At 44.3% G+C, this 12,115-nt stretch overlaps 1 protein-coding gene across 1 annotated transcript in view; it reads right to left on the bottom strand.

Annotated features, from left to right (window-relative positions):
• The window catches only part of GALM (galactose mutarotase), a 116,995-nt gene that overhangs the window by 55,617 nt on the left and 49,263 nt on the right, over window positions 1-12,115 (bottom strand). The window lies entirely within an intron of this gene.

The raw sequence follows: 12,115 nt of genomic DNA, 5'->3' as shown, positions 1-12,115 counted from the left end.
AAACATAATTTAAAAAAAAAAAAAAGGATTAAGGGAGTATTTATTGAGGTCCCCCTAAATGTCACGTACTATACTTTTATTATTTCCTTTCCACAAGCAGAAAAAGGTTATAAGTAGGTACCGATGGGAGAGGAAAAGGCAAGCAGACCATTAAATAACTGTCATCCTTTCGAGTGCCTCAGAATTGTGTGAGATTTTTCAAGAATATATATTTCCAGGCCCATCCCTGGAATTTCAGATTCTGTGAGTCTAGGGCAAGACTCAGGAATCTGTCTTTTTCACAGGTTTCCTGGGTGATTCTAATGCAGATTACCTGGGACCAGACTTTGAGAAGTACTGCTCAATGGTTGGGTGACTAATCTTAGATTTTTTTTTCCTCCAAATAGACTCTGATGGCATAAGACTAAGATAGAGCTCCTAAAGGCCTTAATAGGATTGCCAGATGAAATATAGGAGCCTGTGTACTTCTTTGCGAAATGTGTCAACTCTAGACAGTACTGGGCCCAGGAAGAGAGAGGATGCTGGAAGTCGGAAGTGTTTTACTTGATGGCCTTCATACTCCTCTGGGCTTGACACTGCTTTTGGTTCGGTTTCTAGGTACTTCAGAGGGGTCCAACTGGACTGTGGTGGGTGGTGGGTGCCAAAATGCATCTCTGATTAGGAAATTAGGAGAACTGGGGTTGTGTTCCTGGAATCAGATGCGAATAAAACATAACTGCCTCTCAGCCCTTTCTGTCTGTCGTTTGAAGGAATACTTAGCATTCTTGCCACAAGCCTCAATTCTCATTCATGAAGCAGGGGAACTGTGGTAGCAAAGGAAAAAGAGAGCTTGCAACAAACAGGCTTTAGTGAGGCGTCACACATGATAACAAAAAGACCCAAACAAGTCAAATTACAGCCTGCGCCACACTCACACAATAACCGATAGCACTCTTGCGTGCTGCTTCATCAGAAATTCTCATAAACTCTGCAATCCTCATCAACCCACCTAACATTTGCGGCTGATTCATATACAAGCCCTTTCGGCAATGCTGTGTTAGCACGGATGTCTCAGAACCTCTTCTTCTGTGGGCAGGAAGACGGCATTTTCTTTTCTCAGCCTCCAGTTCTCAATGTTCTGCCAAGCTCATGTTGTCACAGAAAGAGATGAATGCATTTGAACGGCCAAAGCCAAGTGTCACTAGGGGAGATGTTGTAGCTAGGCTTGGTGGAAAATGAAACATACCATGATGTCTCTCAAAGATGTAAGGAGTACATTTCATTTCATTTTCCTTTCACTTTTAAGGGCTGAACATATTGTCATAAATAGGACTACCTTGTGCTAGGTCAGCCGTCAGGCTTGAACCTTGACTTTTCTTACCAAAATATCCTATTCTCCGAGTCCCACAGTGATGCTCTAAAGGAATATTTGTGCACTTGGGGCACCTGGCTGGCTCTGTCAGTAGAGCATGCAGCTCTTGATGTCAGGGTTGTGAGTTCAAGCCCCACGTTGGGTGTGGAGCCTACTTAAAAAAATAAGGTAATATATATAAAGGAATATTTGTGCACTTAAAAAGAAAGGAGGAAGAAGCACCCTTAAGGGAAGGAAGTATTCTCCATCTCCAAGGTTGGATTGGGTCAGAAGCCAGATAGTGCCTTTGAAAATGAAAGATCCTCAAATTTGAGGAAGTATTTCTTTTTATTTTGGGGATGAGAACTGGGGGTGAGGTCATGAGGTAAAGAGAGAAGGAATTGTGACATTGATGTCAAGAGACGTTACTTAAAGCGGCGCCTGGGTGGCTCAGCTGCTTAAGTGTCTGACTCTTCCGCGAGGGTCATGATCTCACAGTCTTGTGGCTCTGCTCGGCGCTGACAGCAGGGATATGGCTTGGGATTCTCCCCCTCTCTCTGCACCTTCCCTGCTCACACTCTCTCTGTCTCTCTCCAAATAAATAAACAAAACAAAACCAAAACCAACAAACCAAAAAGAGAAGTTGCTTAAAGTGGGTACCTTTTCTTTCAACCTGAGGACTCAGGGTAGACAGGTAAAAAATGAGGTCAGTTTCTCTTCTCTACTGGAAGTTAGTCCCCAAAGCTGAGTGTGTGGGGAGCCAGGAATGAGGAGATCTGAGCCCTTAGACCCTGGACTCCACCTTCTCATTCTACAAAGACACTGCATGTGTACTATTCCTGGGATCTGTCAGATCTGGGGCCCATGGAGACGGCTCCAAAGCTTTAAGCTGTTGACAAGATGCCTAACTCTCTGAGCTGTAATAATAAACCAACTCATGATATCTCACAGTTTGTCTATAAGGAGACCCAGAATAGATTCTCTTCTGTTGATAAGTTACCATCTTCCTGTTCTCTTTCTTATTGCTCTGAACTCGAATGGCATTTATTGTCAATTTGCTTCATTGGGTGCTCAACTATGCAATATCTTAGATGGTTCATTATCTGCCCAGGAGCACATTTTGTTGTTATTGTTTACTCAACGTTTGGCTCCCAAACTCCATATTTTGACTCACAAATTTTTTGTGACGGAAACAACACTAGGTTTCAGAAGAAATCTGGGAGCCAGGGAAATCTGGAAGAACCTCTTCAAGTTGACAAGAGGCAGAATTCTTCATAGTTCAGGTCAACTCGATTTCATCAATAATTTTGGAGCAGCTGCTGGGGAAGGCATTATGGGTGCAGGTGAGAAGCTGTTGAGAAAGATGGATTAAATTTTGCTGTATGACGTGCTCATTCGTCAAATATTCTAGGAGTATGTGCCAGGCACTGTGCTAAGTGCTGGCTGTACATTGATAAGTAAAACATGATCCTTGTCTTCCAGGAGCTTACAGCTTAATATGATATAATGCTCATCTCTGTCTTCCATAAAACCTGCAATAAAATCTCCAGAGTTCATTACCAGTCAATGCTGGGTGAAACAAAGCACTGGGATCAGCCTCGAAGTAGTTGTAATTTAAGGGTTGCCCAGAGATGTTCAGTCATACTGGGATTATTTTAGAATTTCCTAGAAGCAAGCACAGGAACTGGCAATTTTAGATGCTCAGTAAATAACTGTTGAATGAATACATGATACATTCATATTTATGATGCTGTAGTGGAGAATTGGCTCTGATATCAGAAAAACTGGGTCCGAAAGTCATCAGAACTTACTGGTCAGGCAATTTGTTCAACCACTCTGAACTTCAGTTTCCTCAACTATAAAATGGGAATAATATCACATGAATGGCCCATCCAATTATTATTAATTATTACTAGTAAATATAAAGTGCTAAGAATGAACTGGGCACCATGATAAGCACTCCTATGAGTCAGGCACCATTATCTGATACAGAAACTGAGACTTACCAAGGTTAAAAGGTCACATGGCTAGTAAGTCAGGAAATCAAGATTTGATCCTGGGCAGTTTGACTGCAGAGATAGGAGCATTTAACCACTTCCTTATATGCTGCCTGGTATTGTGGTCAATGGGGAACCTGGAGTCCAAAGCAGCCTGCAAATTTGAACACGTTACGCCAGGGCAAAATGCTCATCTCCTAATTTTTATGGTAATTACAAGTTTAAAAAATTAGTTTCTGGAATTAGGTCACAATGGGCTCAAGACGGCATTGTGTTCACTTACTGTAAGTACAGAAGGGTCCAAGGAGAAGAGCTAATCCTTGGCAGCCATACACTCTGGAAACGAGGCACCCATCACCTCCAGATCTATTATGTTGTCATTTGTTGATTTGTTATTATGTCTTCTGCCAAGAAAATGGAAGCTCCACGAGAGTGAGAACTTTCACTGCTATATCCTAGTAGCTAGAACAGAGCAGTGGATTGCTAAAAAATATCTGTTGATTGAGTGTTTGAATGCTGGAAAGGATGGGAAGCATCTCTCATACACAGCTGGTAGAAGTCTCAATTGATAAAAACCACTTTGGAGGACAACTTGTCAATATGTAATCAAGTCTGTTTGCACAAAACTCAGAAACAGCCCATGACCCAGCAACTCCATTTCTTGGAATATACCCTGGATGATGTTTTGCATATGGACGTAAGAATATTTATAGCAGTATTATGTGTAAGAATCAAAATTTGGAATCAACCTAAAGTCCATCAGTTGAAACATGGATAAAACAATTTTGGTATACGCATGTAATGCAATGTGATGTAACAGGAAAATAAATGCACTAGATACTCCATAGGTCCTCAGGCATAAATGTCATAATTATAATGTTAAGGAAGAAAAAAGCAGTGCAGAAGGATGCAAATATGTCATTTACATCAAATAATAAACCTTGCAAAGTAAACTAGATCTCCCTGAATTTAAGTCATTAGTCCAGGGTCATTTAGCCTGGGGGGTTATAGAGCGAGGATTTTAATCCACAGCACTTCCCACTATACCATCCTGCCTCAGGTAAGCATTGATAGCCAGATATGTATTAGACCCCTATAGTGCTCTGGAAACCCTATTGACTGATCTTTCCTTAGTTTGAGTGAATGTTATTGCCAAGGGAGTGGCTTGGGGGGGGGGGATCTCTTTTCTCTGCCCTTCCCCCCATTTTGATATGAATAATAGATGTTTAATCAATTTCATGTAAAGCAGCTTCAAAACAAGTCCCTCATACATTCCCTTTGACTTGATTGTGGCACCTATTTATAGAAATTCTAAAGCCACAACTGGCCTGAGCACATTCCTTAGTTTTATATAGACTGGATAAACACTTCTAGTTGTCCCTTGTGACAACAATACTTTCAAGAGTCAGAACTCTTTTAATTCCACAAGTTATAAATCAGCTCAAATTTGGCTTAGGCAAAAAAGGGAAAGTATTGGCTAACATAGTGAAAAGTCTGTGGACGAATCTCCCTTCAGGCATGGCTGGATCTGGGCTAAAACTACGTCAACAGAACTTGGTTTTTCTCTTCCTCTTGTTCGGTTTTCCACTGTGTTTGCCCTATTTTCAGACTGTTCTTTCTACCTATGATTTCTAGCACCTCCAGACTTACATTATCTTACAATAGCAGTCTCAAGACAAAGCAAGCTTCACATTCCCCACAGTATCAACAAAAGTCCCAGTGTTGAGTCTCACCCGGTCCTGTGCCCTTCTGAACCAATTGCCTGGTGCTTGGTGTGGTTGAGTCAGCCTCACGCAACACTGTGGACTGGGGCGTGGGGAGGGGTGATTATCCAAGGGACAATCTAGATGCTATTCCCAAAGTGAGAATGGATGCTGACCAGGCTAAAACAAGATTTGCCCACCAAAAAGAGTAATGGGTAATTTCATTAGAGAATTGTGAATGTGTTAGAAATCAAAAATAAGAAATAAATGCACTGGGAATTCTTGTAGAGAGTTCAAGCATTTAGAATATTTGACACATCAAAGTACCTGCGTCTTACAAAGAGCTTTCAGCATTCTGTCAGTCGCTCGGTAGCAGGTGTTGCCACATCCTTGCTTCTATTCTTGTTTTATCTTTGTCGGCCTTGGTCTCCTAACTAATGTGGTAGTGACGCAAGCTTGCTTGAACCTTTCTCAACATCTTCAATTACCCTGCTGTTTTTCAAAGGACAAGAGCTGCCAACATTCGAGAAAGAATGTTAACTCGAATTCAGCCTAGCCTGAAGCAGATTCACCCCTGCCTTGTCTGAGAACAAGGCGGATCAGGGAATTGCTCTCCGAGTTCATCTGGACTCCATTCCTCATAATATGGAATCTTACATCAAAAAAGCATGGCCGAATATAATTCTTGGCAGAAAGTAACATTCAAGCACCTAAAACATCTACAAATTATCTTGCTCGAATAAATGTGGAGAATTTGCTCTTGTGAATTTGCCAACCTGATTAAGTAACCTTTGATTCACTGCCTTCAGTATCTGCTAACCAGTCATAGTGTGATCTTCATTCTTCTATGACACTTGTTCGAGAGGTCCCAAGTAACATATACTTCTTATTTTTATAATTTCTTGCTTTTCAATGATCACATTTGGCTCAGCTTGAAAGATAAATTTCTCAAAAGATGTAATAAGCACTTTTTTCGTTTTGCCAAATTAGAACTTTGAAAAGTTACTCTTTGATTTGTTAGAATTAGGTTTGGCTGCCTATAACAGAGATCCAAAATAACAGTGGCTCAAGAGAGATACAAGTTGATTTTTTCCCCTAAAAACAGTCCAGAGGTAGGGATGTCAGGATCTGGGATCATACCCTACTTGCAAATTGATAAATTACTGTTTCATGGAGGCTGACAGAAGACACAGATTCCTGGGTCTGAGACAAAGGATTTCATTACTCACCGCATAGCAAGCAGCATGTGTATCCTGCTGGTGCTGGTTCCCTATGCCCTCCAAGACCCATGGAAGTTACAAGGAGGAACCAAGCTGGGCATGACACATACAGTGGGTTTGCATTACAACTGGGATCTACCACTTTTATAGTGAGTGGTAAGCAAGCCTGCTCTTTGTCTGGGAGAAGATGAATCTGCTCACTGGAAACTCAACCCCAAGAAATGGTTGCCTAAAGAGTGGTCAGGGCCTTGCATTCTTAGCATCCTCAAAAAGGGTGTTCAGGGATGCTCAAGGCCTTGGTGGATTGCTTCTCTCAACAGGTGGTCCAGGGTTAGTATGGCAGTTCTGCTCAACGTGGTCATCTGGCACATAAGTTCCCTACAGCTTGTTGCTTCACTATCTGAAAGGTGTGGCTTGAAGTCCGCTTAGCCAAGGAGGTATGCCTCCATGTCCACATTTAGAGCAACAGGATGGAGGAGAGGAGGTGAGGACAGGGAATGTTGGAGAAGAGGCAGGCCTCTTGTATCCCCTTTGAGGATACATCCTGAAATTTCCATACGTTACTTCCCCTTATATCACACTGGCCAGAAGTTATTCACTTAATCATATCAGACTTCAGGGTAAGTTGGGAAATGTATAATCTTGTTTTCTAAGGGTTCTGTTAATGTAGTATAAAGGAGAAGATATTGGAGCAGTCTAGCACATTCTTTACTAAAAGTTGATAATATTTCAATAAATATTTTCCAGGGACCTTGTAGGGTTGCTAAAGGTCACTTCGTGCCTCCCATTCTTTGCACACAGTGAAAATCTTGAGCCTGTGGTTTGGACGTGTGTTAGCCAGACAGCTGTGAGCACACACGGAGGATGGGACTACAGGTGTCAGGTACACTTCAGGCACTGCCCAAGGTGAGAACACAAAGGAGTCGGAGGATTTCCAGGGATCTGGAAGAAGACAGGGATATTAGTTCAGATGATGGTGCCTTTGTGAGCGTGGAGCTAAAATTCCAAGGATCAAAGTGACAAGGTCTGAAATAACTCTGCGTGGAGAGGTTCCTGTCCAGAGGGTGGGTGGTGCAGGGTGTGATCTGTTGTGATGGTGATGAGTTTTTCAATGGAGGAAGAGCTCAAGCCACATAGGATTTCCCCTAGCCCTCCCAAAACTGGCTCCCCTGGAAGACGTGGAGAAGTAGAAGTTAGTCAGCCACAGTACATGGGCTCTTTGTATCTTGAAACAGGACTCTGAGCCAAAGTTGGAGGGAGGGTTTTCAGGAGTCAGTGTTGACCCAGTGTAGTCACAGGAAGAATTTCCTGGGAACAAGTGACTGGGGCACTACACCAAGTAGAACCTAGCTGAGGTCCCTGGGGATGGCCTTGAAGCTGGCAGGTACTCTCCACTAGTTAATGGTGGCTCTGTGGTATAGCCCCCTATTTCCTGGGGAGCTCTCTTTCATGGAAGACTTGAGCCTCTGCTCCAAGTAGAAGCACTTAGCTAGTTCATTCCACTTGGACTTTAGCACATAGGGCCTCTGTCATATCCCTCAATTTTGTGCCACCTTTTACCAAATTGACCATGACTCTCTCCCTGCATGTGGGCAAGGCAATCATTGACCAGGTAACTTTGTCCTAACAGGGTCTTAGTAGAAGAAGTCTCGTCAAAATTTACCACATATTAAAAAAAAAAAAAAAAGATGAAGAATGAGGGCCCTCTGAATGGTTTCAGGTATGTCTAGGAGGTACACCAAGATGGGTGGCATTGACTGATAAAAGAGTTAGGCTTCTCTAGGAGGAGAGGGAAGACAAGGCAAGGAAGGGAGGAGAAAGATCCTAATGGCAAATGCTGGAACAGCAGTGCAGCTGAGACCTCACACATGAGGCCAGGATAGGAAAGCTTATCAGCAAAGCCTTCACCTGGACTCCTGGGGGCATATTCTGGTGGAAATGGCTGAGAGAGTTGATTGTAGAAATTTGGGGGCATAAGGAAAGGCTTGATGACTGATAAATAGCCAAGAGGAACTAGGGCAAAGAATCTAGCTAGATGGGAGGGGTCTGGCAGACATGTGAACCTGGCTCAAAAGGTCAAGGGGCACATCAAAGTGGTGTCCAGCCAGAATCAAGGTGGTCAGTGAGTCCATAAAATGATTCCAGAAAATGGACTCGCACCCTGTTCTAGAGTGAGACCTTTCTTCCCTGGCCTGTTGGAAATTGTCCACTGTCTGTGTTGTGGATTACAATTGGCAGGTCGGAAGCCTGGAGGGAAATTCGGCCCTCCTTAGAGTAGGTGTGAACAGGGAAAATTTAAGCCTCCCTTCTACTCACCTTCAAAAGGCTCATGCTGAATTTAGGTCAGAGAATTGCAACAGAATTGGCCATTTTTTCTGGGCTTAACCACATTCTATAAAGAAGTGTGGTTGTACAAGGGCCAGGTGAAGTCAGAAGATGAAATGTGACAGGGCCCCTGTGTGGTTTTTTCTGACACTTAATGTGTCATGTTTTTACATATACCAACCAATTCTATGACACCAATTGGGTGCCCAACGATTCAACTCAATTCTGACACCATTCACTTAGAGTTTGGGTGAGATCTCATGAGTCAAAGGGCTCAGACCCATAGGACTGCCTCCGTGTCACACACCAGTCGCAAATGTGTACCCAGGCTACCCATACTTCTTTGTGAGCCCCCTTCAGATTTGATAATGTGCTAGAATGACCCACAGAATTCAGGAAAACACTTTACTTAGGTTTACCAGTTCATTCTAAAGTTCCTTATAATTCAGGAACAACCAAGCAGAGGAAATGCATAGGACAAATTCTAGGGGGTAGGGGTGGGGGCTGGGGGTTGGCGCAGAACTTCCATGTTCTTTCCTGCTGTGCCATCAACCAAGTGCATGGATGTGTTCACCAACCTGGGGGCTCAATGAACCTCCCCTTTAGGGTTTTTATCAAGGTTTCACTAGGTAGGTATGGTTGATTAAATCTCTGGACATTGATGATTGAACTCAATTTCTACCCTTCTCCCCTCCCAGGAGGTCGAGGGGTGGGGCTGACAATTCTAACCCTCTAATTACTTGGTTGGTTTTTCTTGTGACCAGTTCTTGTCCTGAAGCTTTCTAGCCTCCTACCACAAGGGATTGTCTTATCAGCATAAAACACTCATCACTTAAGACACTCTTCTCACTTAAGAGAGAGTCCAAGGGCTTAGGGAGCTTTGTGCCAGGAACTGGAGACAAAGACCAAGTATTTTTTTTTTTCAAGTCTTTTTTATTATCCCACAGCCCCCAAGTGGGCCCTACCACCCACTCTGTCTTCAGGGAGTAACCAGGTCAAGGAGGAGGAAACTTTGGTACACATTAGCATATTCTGGGACCTTATTAAAAATATAGAGTCCTGGGGCTGACTCTGGCTCAGTGACTTTCAGTCACTGAGGAAGGGACCTCCTGGGTATCTGTATTTTTAATAAACTCCCTAGATAATTCTATGCTCACTGGAATTTGAGAATCATGGAGCGAGGGTTTATTTGAGTCGTCTCCCTCTCCTCCAATCATGCTGAAGGAAGAGCCCCAAGTCTGCCCTCAGGTTACAATCTTCCCCCGACTAAGGACAAGGAAGAATTACAGCTGAGTACAGAGGACCCCTAGGTGAGGCCAATCTTCAGGATCCCGAGATTCTGCCTCAGGTTAGAATCAGAAATTCAGGGGCGCCTGGGTGACGCAGTCGGTTAAGCGTCTGACTTCAGCCAGGTCACGATCTCGCGGTCCGTGAGTTCGAGCCCCGCGTCAGGCTCTGGGCTGATGGCTCGGAGCCTGGAGCCTGTTTCCGATTCTGTGTCTCCCTCTCTCTCTGCCCCTCCCCTGTTCATGCTCTGTCTCTCTCTGTCCCAAAAATAAATAAAAACGTTGAAAAAAAAATTAAAAAAAAAAAAAGAATCAGAAATTCAGAAAAAGGAATCAGAATTAACACTGGGCAGTGTCTGCTGTGTGTCAGGCGGATGTGCAAGTGAGTCTATCTGCCGGGGAGGTAATAATCGTTGTTATTCTCCCGGTTGAGAAAACGGAGCCTCGGGGAAGACTATGGCTGAAGGGGCATGGTGGGTATTCAAATAAGGCCTGCCTAGCTCCACCCTCTAGGTCAAAATGGTGAGTAATGAAAAGGGAACGTGTGGAGCTGGGGTGGCTTGGTTGCGAGCTAGAGTCATGGCAGTACAGTACACGGTGTCAGTCACCCCACAATTACTGCTGTGGAAAGGGCAGCGCTGATAGGGCGGCTCTGCCCCACCACGTGGGAAAGCTTCAGCCCATACTTGCGACTTACTGAAGCAGCTACTTTCTCAGAGCCTTCCTGGGCAATCACCATTCCTGCTGAATGTTTCCTGGGGTTTTACTGTTTTGTTTGTTGTGTTTGTTTCTTTGTGTGCTGCACTTGAATCCTTAGGGCAGAGCCCAGCCAACGGTTCTAGAAATTACCGGAGTCTCTCTGACATGAAGAGTGTGCCCTGGACAGTTCCATGGGTGGAAGGCTGCATGAGGCCTGCTGGGAAAGCAGCTCTTCTCTACAGGGTTGGTGTAGAGGCAGACAGGCTAAATATGAAAGGTGTCACCCTAGGCTTTAGGAGTTGGCCAAGGTCAAATCCAACAGGAACAGGGGGGAAACAAATAGGAGAAGGAATATAAAAATCGGCAGCCAGAGGGGCGCCTGGGTGGCTCGGTCGGTTAAGCGTCCAACTTCAGCTAAGGTCATGATCTCATAGTTTGTGGGTTCGAGCCCCACGTCGGGCTCTGTGCTACAGCTCAGAGCCTGGATGGAGTCTGCTTTGAATTCTGTGTCTCCTTCTCTCTCTGCCCCTCCCCCACTCATGCTCTGTCTCTCTCTCGCGCTCTGTCTCTCTCTCTCAAAAATAAATAAACATTAATTTTTTTTTTTTTTTTTTTTTTAAAACAGCAGCCAGAACTTTAAGAGCAGGTCAGAGGGAAGTGCACCAGGTGATGGGAAGAGGGTCAGGGATGAATCATCGAGTGAACAGCTTGGCCAATATCCCTGCACTGTGTTGTGGGGCCGGCATGGGAGCTTGGAGGAAATACGTGCACCCCGCTGGACTGTGTGCTCTTTCCACATAGGTGCAATCCCAAGCAGGCTCTGCACTGTCAGTGCAGAGTCCAATGCAGGGCTCGAACCCACAAACCATGACATCATGACCTGAGCTGAAATCAAGACTGAGCCACCCAGGCGCCCTAAGCCCATTCTATTTCTTTAAGGCAGGAGGGGTTTCCTTTTCTAGGACCAGTGTCTAGTATTAAAGAACTGATGACAATGAATTAATAATCAAGGGCCATTTGATGAGCACAGATAGGGGCAAAGAGCTGGGGCAAAGAGTTACCTCTGGTGACCAGATTGCTGATGTCCCCCAGATTCCGTGCCACCCATGGATAGCCCTGGATATAATCTGCCAACGCGGGTATGTCTGACTCTGCTTTCTTGGTGCTTCTGTAACAGAGCTGCATAATTTAACTTGTGTTACTACTGCGTTTTGCATAGAAGATGGATTTTCCGATTATTTTGTCCATAATTGATCCGGGTTTCTCTGGAGCTCCTACCTACGTGGTTAGTTGTTGTTGGTGGTGGTGATTAGCTAAATGTCTAATTTGATTTAAAGCATGGTGGGGCACCTGGGTGGCTCAGTCACTTAAGCGTCCAATTTCAGCATAGGTCATGATCTTGCGTTTCCTTGGTTTGAGCCCCGTGTCAGGCTCTGTGCTGGTAGAGCAGAGCCTGGAGCCTGCTTCAGATTCTGTGTCTCTCTCTCTCTCTCTCTGTCCCTCCCTAGCTCGCACTCTGTGTCTGTCTCTCGCAAAAATAAACATTAAAAAAAAT

This window comes from Puma concolor, chromosome A3, assembly GCF_028749965.1.
Source record: "Puma concolor isolate L17-30 chromosome A3, mPumCon1.1.hap2, whole genome shotgun sequence".
NCBI lineage: Eukaryota > Metazoa > Chordata > Mammalia > Carnivora > Felidae > Puma > Puma concolor.
The sequence above is the reverse complement of the archived record's forward strand: the minus strand, read 5'-3'. Positions and strand labels throughout refer to the sequence as shown.